Consider the following 11,793-nt stretch of genomic DNA (forward strand, 5'->3'; position numbering starts at 1 on the left):
TATACATGAATTGAAGCCATTTGCGATCGATTGTCACTTTGTGTTGATTGCATATTCTCGAAATCTATTGACATCAATTGAAGTCGAATCACATCATTCCTCCTATATAAGAAATTATTAGAGTTTATTTGTGTCAGATACATTCGATATACATGAATTGAAGCCAATTGTCATCGATTGTCACTTTGTGTTGATTGCATATTCTCGAAATCTATTGACATCAATTGAAGTCGAATCACATCATTCCTCCTATATAAGAAATTATTAGAGTTTATTTGTGTCAGATTCATTCGATATACATGAATTGAAGCCATTTGCGATCGATTGTCACTTTGTGTTGATTGCATATTCTCGAAATCTATTGACATCAATTGAAGTCGAATCACATCATTTCTCATATATTTGGATGTATTCGAGTTCATTTGTGTCTTATTCATTCGATATACATGAATTGAAGCCATATGCGATCGATTGTCACTTTGTGTTGATTGCATATTTTCGAAATCTATTGACATCAATTGTAGTCGAATCACATCATTTCTCATATATTTGGAAATATTAGAGTTTATTTGTGTCTGATACATTCGATATAGATGAATTCGAGCCAATTGAGATCGATTGTCATTTTGTGTTTATTGTATATTCTCGAAATCTATTGAAGTCAATTCAATTCGAATCACATCATTTCTCATATATCTGGAATTATCAGAGTTAATTTGTGTCAGATACATTAGATATAGATGAATTCAAGCCAATTGAGATCGATAGTCACTTTGTGTTGATTGCATATTCTCGAAATCTATTGACATCAATTGGAGTCGAATCACATCATTTCTCACATATTTGGAATTATTAGAGTTTATTTGTGTCAGATACATTCGATATACATGAACTGAAGCCAATTGTGATCGATTGTCACTTTGTGTTGATTGCATATTCTCGAAATCTATTGACATCAATGGAAGTCGAATCCCATCATTTCTCATATATTTGGATGTATTCGAGTTCATTTGTGACAGATTCATTCGATATACATGAATTGAAGGCATTTGCGATCGATTGTCACTTTGTGTTGATTGCATATTTTCGAAATCTATTGACATCAATCGAAGTCGAATCACATCATTTCTCATATATTTGGAATTATTAGTTCATTTGTTTCAAATACATTCGATATACATGAATTGAAGCCAATTGTGATCGATTGTCACTTTGTGTTGATTGCATATTCTCGAAATCTATTGACATCAATTGAAGTCGAATCTCATCATTCCTCATATATAAGAAATTATTAGAGTTTATTTGTGTCAGATACATTCGATATACATGAATTCGAGCCAATTGAGATCGATTGTCATTTTGTGTTAATTGTATATTCTCGAAATCTATTGAAGTCAATTCAAGTCGAATCACATCATTTCTCATATATCTGGAATTATTAGAGTTAATTTATGTCAGATACATTAGATATAGATGAATTCAAGCCAATTGAGATCGATTGTCACTTTGTGTTGATTGCATATTTTCGAAATCTATTGACATCAATTGGAGTCGAATCACATCATTTCTCATATATTTGGAAATATTAGAGTTTATTTGTATCAGATACAATCGATATAGATGAATTGAAGCCAATTGTGATCGATTGTCACTTTTTGTTGATTGCATATCCTCGAAATCTATTGACATCAATTGAAGTCGAATCACATCATTCCTCCTATATAAGAAATTATTAGAGTTCATTTGTGTCAGATACATTCGATATACATGAATTGAAGCCAATTGTCATCGATTGTCACTTTGTGTTGATTGCATATTCTCGAAGTCTATTGACATCAATTGGAGTCGAATCACATCATTTCTCATATATTTGGTAATATTAGAGTTTATTTGTATCAGATACATTCGATATACATGAATTGAAGCCAATTGTTATCGATTGTCACTTTGTGTTGATTGCATATTCTCGAAATCTATTGACATCAATTGAAGTCGAATCACATCATTCCTCCTATATAAGAAATTATTAGAGTTTATTTGTGTCAGATTCATTCGATATACATGAATTGAAGCCATTTGCGATCGATTGTCATTTTGTGTTTATTGTATATTCTCGAAATCTATTGAAGTCAATTCAATTCGAATCACATCATTTCTCATATATCTGGAATTATCAGAGTTAATTTGTGTCAGATACATTAGATATAGATGAATTCAAGCCAATTGAGATCGATTGTCACTTTGTGTTGATTGCATATTCTCGAAATCTATTGACATCAATTGGAGTCGAATCACATCATTTCTCACATATTTGGAATTATTAGAGTTTATTTGTGTCAGATACATTCGATATACATGAATTGAAGCCAATTGTGATCGATTGTCACTTTGTGTTGATTGCATATTCTCGAAATCTATTGACATCAATTGGAGTCGAATCACATCATTCCTCATATATTTGGAAATATTAGAGATAATTTGTATCAGATACATTCGATATACATGAATTGAAGCCAATTGTGATCGATTGTCACTTTGTGTTGATTGCATATTCTCGAAATCTATTGACATCAATGGAAGTCGAATCCCATCATTTCTCATATATAAGGAATTATTAGAGTTTATTTGTGTCAGATACATTCGATATAGATGAATTCAAGCCAATTGAGATCGATTGTCACTTTGTGTTGATTGCATATTCTCGAAATCTATTGACATCAATTGGAGTCGAATCTCATCATTTCTCATATATTTGGTAATATTAGAGTTTATTTGTATCAGATACATTCGATATACATGAATTGAAGCCGTTTGCGATCGATTGTCACTTTGTGTTGATTGCATATTCTCGAAATCTATTGACATCAATTGAAGTCGAATCACATCATTCCTCCTATATAAGAAATTATTAGAGTTTATTTGTGTCAGATACATTCGATATACATGAATTGAAGCCAATTGTCATCGATTGCCACTTTTTGTTGATTGCATATTCTCGAAATCTATTGACATCAATTGGAGTCGAATCACATCATTCCTCATATATTTGGAAATATTAGAGATAATTTGTATCAGATACATTCGATATACATGAATTGAAGCCAATTGTGATCGATTGTCACTTTGTGTTGATTGCATATTCTCGAAATCTATTGACATCAATGGAAGTCGAATCCCATCATTTCTCATATATAAGGAATTATTAGAGTTTATTTGTGTCAGATACATTCGATATAGATGAATTCAAGCCAATTGAGATCGATTGTCACTTTGTGTTGATTGCATATTCTCGAAATCTATTGACATCAATTGGAGTCGAATCACATCATTTCTCATATATTTGGTAATATTAGAGTTTATTTGTATCAGATACATTCGATATACATGAATTGAAGCCAATTGTCATCGATTGTCACTTTGTGTTGATTGCATATTCTCGAAATCTATTGACATCAATTGAAGTCGAATCACATCATTCCTCCTATATAAGAAATGATTAGAGTTTATTTGTGTCAGATACATTCGATATACATGAATTGAAGCCAATTGTGATCGATTGTCACTTTGTGTTGATTGCATATTCTCGAAATCTATTGACATCAATTGAAGTCGAATCACAACATTCCTCCTATATAAGAAATTATTAGAGTTTATTTGTGTCAGATTCATTCGATATACATGAATTGAAGCCATTTGCGATCGATTGTCACTTTGTGTTGATTGCATATTCTCGAAATCTATTGACATCAATTGGAGTCGAATCTCATCATTTCTCATATATTTGGTAATATTAGAGTTTATTTGTATCAGATACATTCGATATACATGAATTGAAGCCATTTGCGATCGATTGTCACTTTGTGTTGATTGCATATTCTCGAAATCTATTGACATCAATTGAAGTCGAATCACATCATTCCTCCTATATAAGAAATTATTAGAGTTTATTTGTGTCAGATACATTCGATATACATGAATTGAAGCCAATTGTCATCGATTGCCACTTTTTGTTGATTGCATATTCTCGAAATCTATTGACATCAATTGGAGTCGAATCACATCATTCCTCATATATTTGGAAATATTAGAGATAATTTGTATCAGATACATTCGATATACATGAATTGAAGCCAATTGTGATCGATTGTCACTTTGTGTTGATTGCATATTCTCGAAATCTATTGACATCAATGGAAGTCGAATCCCATCATTTCTCATATATAAGGAATTATTAGAGTTTATTTGTGTCAGATACATTCGATATAGATGAATTCAAGCCAATTGAGATCGATTGTCACTTTGTGTTGATTGCATATTCTCGAAATCTATTGACATCAATTGGAGTCGAATCACATCATTTCTCATATATTTGGTAATATTAGAGTTTATTTGTATCAGATACATTCGATATACATGAATTGAAGCCAATTGTCATCGATTGTCACTTTGTGTTGATTGCATATTCTCGAAATCTATTGACATCAATTGAAGTCGAATCACATCATTCCTCCTATATAAGAAATGATTAGAGTTTATTTGTGTCAGATACATTCGATATACATGAATTGAAGCCAATTGTGATCGATTGTCACTTTGTGTTGATTGCATATTCTCGAAATCTATTGACATCAATTGAAGTCGAATCACAACATTCCTCCTATATAAGAAATTATTAGAGTTTATTTGTGTCAGATTCATTCGATATACATGAATTGAAGCCATTTGCGATCGATTGTCACTTTGAGTTGATTGCATATTCTCGATATCTATTGACATCAATTGAAGTCGAATCACATCATTTCTCTTATATTTGGATGTATTCGAGTTCATTTCTGTCTTATTCATTCGATATACATGAATTGAAGCCATATGCGATCGATTGTCACTTTGTGTTGATTGCATATTTTCGAAATCTATTGACATCAATTGTAGTCGAATCTCATCATTCCTCATATATAAGAAATTATTAGAGTTTATTTGTGTCAGATACATTCGATATACATGAATTGAAGCCAATTGTCATCGATTGTCACTTTGTGTTGATTGCATATTCTCGAAATCTATTGACATCAATTGAAGTCGAATCTCATCATTTCTCGTATATCTGGAATTATCAGAGTTAATTTGTGTTAGATTCATTCGATATACATGAATTGAAGCCATTTGCGATCGATTGTCACTTTGTGTTGATTGCATATTCTCGAAATCTATTGACATCAATTGAAGTCGAATCACATCATTCCTCCTATATAAGAAATTATTAGAGTTTATTTGTGTCAGATACATTCGATATACATGAATTGAAGCCAATTGTGATCGATTGTCACTTTGTGTTGATTGCATATTCTCGAAATCTATTGACATCAATTGAAGTCGAATCACAACATTCCTCCTATATAAGAAATTATTAGAGTTTATTTGTGTCAGATTCATTCGATATACATGAATTGAAGCCATTTGCGATCGATTGTCACTTTGTGTTGATTGCATATTCTCGAAATCTATTGACATCAATTGGAGTCGAATCTCATCATTTCTCATATATTTGGTAATATTAGAGTTTATTTGTATCAGATACATTCGATATACATGAATTGAAGCCATTTGCGATCGATTGTCACTTTGTGTTGATTGCATATTCTCGAAATCTATTGACATCAATTGAAGTCGAATCACATCATTCCTCCTATATAAGAAATTATTAGAGTTTATTTGTGTCAGATACATTCGATATACATGAATTGAAGCCAATTGTCATCGATTGCCACTTTTTGTTGATTGCATATTCTCGAAATCTATTGACATCAATTGGAGTCGAATCACATCATTCCTCATATATTTGGAAATATTAGAGATAATTTGTATCAGATACATTCGATATACATGAATTGAAGCCAATTGTGATCGATTGTCACTTTGTGTTGATTGCATATTCTCGAAATCTATTGACATCAATGGAAGTCGAATCCCATCATTTCTCATATATAAGGAATTATTAGAGTTTATTTGTGTCAGATACATTCGATATAGATGAATTCAAGCCAATTGAGATCGATTGTCACTTTGTGTTGATTGCATATTCTCGAAATCTATTGACATCAATTGGAGTCGAATCACATCATTTCTCATATATTTGGTAATATTAGAGTTTATTTGTATCAGATACATTCGATATACATGAATTGAAGCCAATTGTCATCGATTGTCACTTTGTGTTGATTGCATATTCTCGAAATCTATTGACATCAATTGGAGTCGAATCTCATCATTTCTCATATATTTGGTGATATTAGAGTTTATTTGTATCAGATACATTCGATATACATGAATTGAAGCCATTTGCGATCGATTGTCACTTTGTGTTGATTGCATATTCTCGAAATCTATTGACATCAATTGAAGTCGAATCACATCATTCCTCCTATATAAGAAATTATTAGAGTTTATTTGTGTCAGATACATTCGATATACATGAATTGAAGCCAATTGTCATCGATTGCCACTTTTTGTTGATTGCATATTCTCGAAATCTATTGACATCAATTGGAGTCGAATCACATCATTCCTCATATATTTGGAAATATTAGAGATAATTTGTATCAGATACATTCGATATACATGAATTGAAGCCAATTGTGATCGATTGTCACTTTGTGTTGATTGCATATTCTCGAAATCTATTGACATCAATGGAAGTCGAATCCCATCATTTCTCATATATAAGGAATTATTAGAGTTTATTTGTGTCAGATACATTCGATATAGATGAATTCAAGCCAATTGAGATCGATTGTCACTTTGTGTTGATTGCATATTCTCGAAATCTATTGACATCAATTGGAGTCGAATCACATCATTTCTCATATATTTGGTAATATTAGAGTTTATTTGTATCAGATACATTCGATATACATGAATTGAAGCCAATTGTCATCGATTGTCACTTTGTGTTGATTGCATATTCTCGAAATCTATTGACATCAATTGAAGTCGAATCACATCATTCCTCCTATATAAGAAATGATTAGAGTTTATTTGTGTCAGATACATTCGATATACATGAATTGAAGCCAATTGTGATCGATTGTCACTTTGTGTTGATTGCATATTCTCGAAATCTATTGACATCAATTGAAGTCGAATCACAACATTCCTCCTATATAAGAAATTATTAGAGTTTATTTGTGTCAGATTCATTCGATATACATGAATTGAAGCCATTTGCGATCGATTGTCACTTTGAGTTGATTGCATATTCTCGATATCTATTGACATCAATTGAAGTCGAATCACATCATTTCTCTTATATTTGGATGTATTCGAGTTCATTTCTGTCTTATTCATTCGATATACATGAATTGAAGCCATATGCGATCGATTGTCACTTTGTGTTGATTGCATATTTTCGAAATCTATTGACATCAATTGTAGTCGAATCTCATCATTCCTCATATATAAGAAATTATTAGAGTTTATTTGTGTCAGATACATTCGATATACATGAATTGAAGCCAATTGTCATCGATTGTCACTTTGTGTTGATTGCATATTCTCGAAATCTATTGACATCAATTGAAGTCGAATCTCATCATTTCTCGTATATCTGGAATTATCAGAGTTAATTTGTGTTAGATTCATTCGATATACATGAATTGAAGCCATTTGCGATCGATTGTCACTTTGTGTTGATTGCATATTCTCGAAATCTATTGACATCAATTGAAGTCGAATCACATCATTCCTCCTATATAAGAAATTATTAGAGTTTATTTGTGTCAGATACATTCGATATACATGAATTGAAGCCAATTGTCATCGATTGCCACTTTTTGTTGATTGCATATTCTCGAAATCTATTGACATCAATTGGAGTCGAATCACATCATTCCTCATATATTTGGAAATATTAGAGATAATTTGTATCAGATACATTCGATATACATGAATTGAAGCCAATTGTGATCGATTGTCACTTTGTGTTGATTGCATTTTCTCGAAATCTATTGACATCAATGGAAGTCGAATCCCATCATTTCTCATATATAAGGAATTATTAGAGTTTATTTGTGTCAGATACATTCGACATAGATGAATTCAAGCCAATTGATATCGATTGTCACTTTGTGTTGATTGCATACTCTCGAAATCTATTGACATCAATTGGAGTCGAATCACATCATTTCTCATATATTTGGTAATATTAGAGTTTATTTGTATCAGATACATTCGATATACATGAATTGAAGCCAATTGTCATCGATTGTCACTTTGTGTTGATTGCATATTCTCGAAATCTATTGACATCAATTGAAGTCGAATCACATCATTCCTCCTATATAAGAAATGATTAGAGTTTATTTGTGTCAGATACATTCGATATACATGAATTGAAGCCAATTGTTATCGATTGTCACTTTGTGTTGATTGCATATTCTCGAAATCTATTGACATCAATTGAAGTCGAATCACATCATTCCTCCTATATAAGAAATTATTAGAGTTTATTTGTGTCAGATTCATTCGATATACATGAATTGAAGCCATTTGCGATCGATTGTCATTTTGTGTTTATTGTATATTCTCGAAATCTATTGAAGTCAATTCAATTCGAATCACATCATTTCTCATATATCTGGAATTATCAGAGTTAATTTGTGTCAGATACATTAGATATAGATGAATTCAAGCCAATTGAGATCGATTGTCACTTTGTGTTGATTGCATATTCTCGAAATCTATTGACATCAATTGGAGTCGAATCACATCATTTCTCACATATTTGGAATTATTAGAGTTTATTTGTGTCAGATACATTCGATATACATGAATTGAAGCCAATTGTGATCGATTGTCACTTTGTGTTGATTGCATATTCTCGAAATCTATTGACATCAATGGAAGTCGAATCCCATCATTTCTCATATATAAGGAATTATTAGAGTTTATTTGTGTTAGATTCATTCGATATACATGAATTGAAGCCATTTGCGATCGATTGTCACTTTGTGTTGATTGCATATTCTCGAAATCTATTGACATCAATTGAAGTCGAATCACATCATTCCTCCTATATAAGAAATTATTAGAGTTTATTTGTGTCAGATACATTCGATATACATGAATTGAAGCCAATTGTCATCGATTGCTACTTTTTGTTGATTGCATATTCTCGAAATCTATTGACATCAATTGGAGTCGAATCACATCATTCCTCATATATTTGGAAATATTAGAGATAATTTGTATCAGATACATTCGATATACATGAATTGAAGCCAATTGTGATCGATTGTCACTTTGTGTTGATTGCATATTCTCGAAATCTATTGACATCAATGGAAGTCGAATCCCATCATTTCTCATATATAAGGAATTATTAGAGTTCATTTGTGTCAGATACATTCGATATAGATGAATTCAAGCCAATTGAGATCGATTGTCACTTTGTGTTGATTGCATATTCTCGAAATCTATTGACATCAATTGGAGTCGAATCACATCATTTCTCATATATTTGGTAATATTAGAGTTTATTTGTATCAGATACATTCGATATACATGAATTGAAGCCAATTGTCATCGATTGTCACTTTGTGTTGATTGCATATTCTCGAAATCTATTGACATCAATTGAAGTCGAATCACATCATTCCTCCTATATAAGAAATGATTAGAGTTTATTTGTGTCAGATACATTCGATATACATGAATTGAAGCCAATTGTGATCGATTGTCACTTTGTGTTGATTGCATATTCTCGAAATCTATTGACATCAATTGAAGTCGAATCACAACATTCCTCCTATATAAGAAATTATTAGAGTTTATTTGTGTCAGATTCATTCGATATACATGAATTGAAGCCATTTGCGATCGATTGTCACTTTGTGTTGATTGCATATTCTCGATATCTATTGACATCAATTGAAGTCGAATCACATCATTTCTCATATATTTGGAATTATTAGTTTATTTGTGTCAGATACATTCGATATACATGAATTGAAGCCAATTGTTATCGATTGTCACTTTGTGTTGATTGCATATTCTCGAAATCTATTGACATCAATTGAAGTCGAATCACATCATTCCTCCTATATAAGAAATTATTAGAGTTTATTTGTGTCAGATTCATTCGATATACATGAATTGAAGCCATTTGCGATCGATTGTCATTTTGTGTTTATTGTATATTCTCGAAATCTATTGAAGTCAATTCAATTCGAATCACATCATTTCTCATATATCTGGAATTATCAGAGTTAATTTGTGTCAGATACATTAGATATAGATGAATTCAAGCCAATTGAGATCGATTGTCACTTTGTGTTGATTGCATATTCTCGAAATCTATTGACATCAATTGGAGTCGAATCACATCATTTCTCACATATTTGGAATTATTAGAGTTTATTTGTATCAGATACATTCGATATACATGAATTGAAGCCATTTGCGATCGATTGTCACTTTGTGTTGATTGCATATTCTCGAAATCTATTGACATCAATTGAAGTCGAATCACATCATTCCTCCTATATAAGAAATTATTAGAGTTTATTTGTGTCAGATACATTCGATATACATGAATTGAAGCCAATTGTCATCGATTGCTACTTTTTGTTGATTGCATATTCTCGAAATCTATTGACATCAATTGGAGTCGAATCACATCATTCCTCATATATTTGGAAATATTAGAGATAATTTGTATCAGATACATTCGATATACATGAATTGAAGCCAATTGTCATCGATTGCCACTTTTTGTTGATTGCATATTCTCGAAATCTATTGACATCAATTGGAGTCGAATCACATCATTCCTCATATATTTGGAAATATTAGAGATAATTTGTATCAGATACATTCGATATACATGAATTGAAGCCAATTGTGATCGATTGTCACTTTGTGTTGATTGCATATTCTCGAAATCTATTGACATCAATGGAAGTCGAATCCCATCATTTCTCATATATAAGGAATTATTAGAGTTTATTTGTGTCAGATACATTCGACATAGATGAATTCAAGCCAATTGATATCGATTGTCACTTTGTGTTGATTGCATATTCTCGAAATCTATTGACATCAATTGGAGTCGAATCACATCATTTCTCATATATTTGGTAATATTAGAGTTTATTTGTGTCAGATACATTCGATATACATGAATTGAAGCCAATTGTGATCGATTGTCACTTTGTGTTGATTGCATATTCTCGAAATCTATTGACATCAATTGAAGTCGAATCACAACATTCCTCCTATATAAGAAATTATTAGAGTTTATTTGTGTCAGATTCATTCGATATACATGAATTGAAGCCATTTGCGATCGATTGTCACTTTGTGTTGATTGCATATTCTCGATATCTATTGACATCAATTGAAGTCGAATCACATCATTTCTCATATATTTGGATGTATTCGAGTTCATTTCTGTCTTATTCATTCGATATACATGAATTGAAGCCATATGCGATCGATTGTCACTTTGTGTTGATTGCATATTTTCGAAATCTATTGACATCAATTGTAGTCGAATCTCATCATTCCTCATATATAAGAAATTATTAGAGTTTATTTGTGTCAGATACATTCGATATACATGAATTGAAGCCAATTGTCATCGATTGTCACTTTGTGTTGATTGCATATTCTCGAAATCTATTGACATCAATTGAAGTCGAATCTCATCATTTCTCGTATATCTGGAATTATCAGAGTTAATTTGTGTCAGATACATTAGATATAGATGAATTCAAGCCAATTGAGATCGATTGTCAC

The sequence above is a fragment of the Diorhabda carinulata genome, chromosome Y (genome assembly GCF_026250575.1).
Source record: "Diorhabda carinulata isolate Delta chromosome Y, icDioCari1.1, whole genome shotgun sequence".
NCBI lineage: Eukaryota > Metazoa > Arthropoda > Insecta > Coleoptera > Chrysomelidae > Diorhabda > Diorhabda carinulata.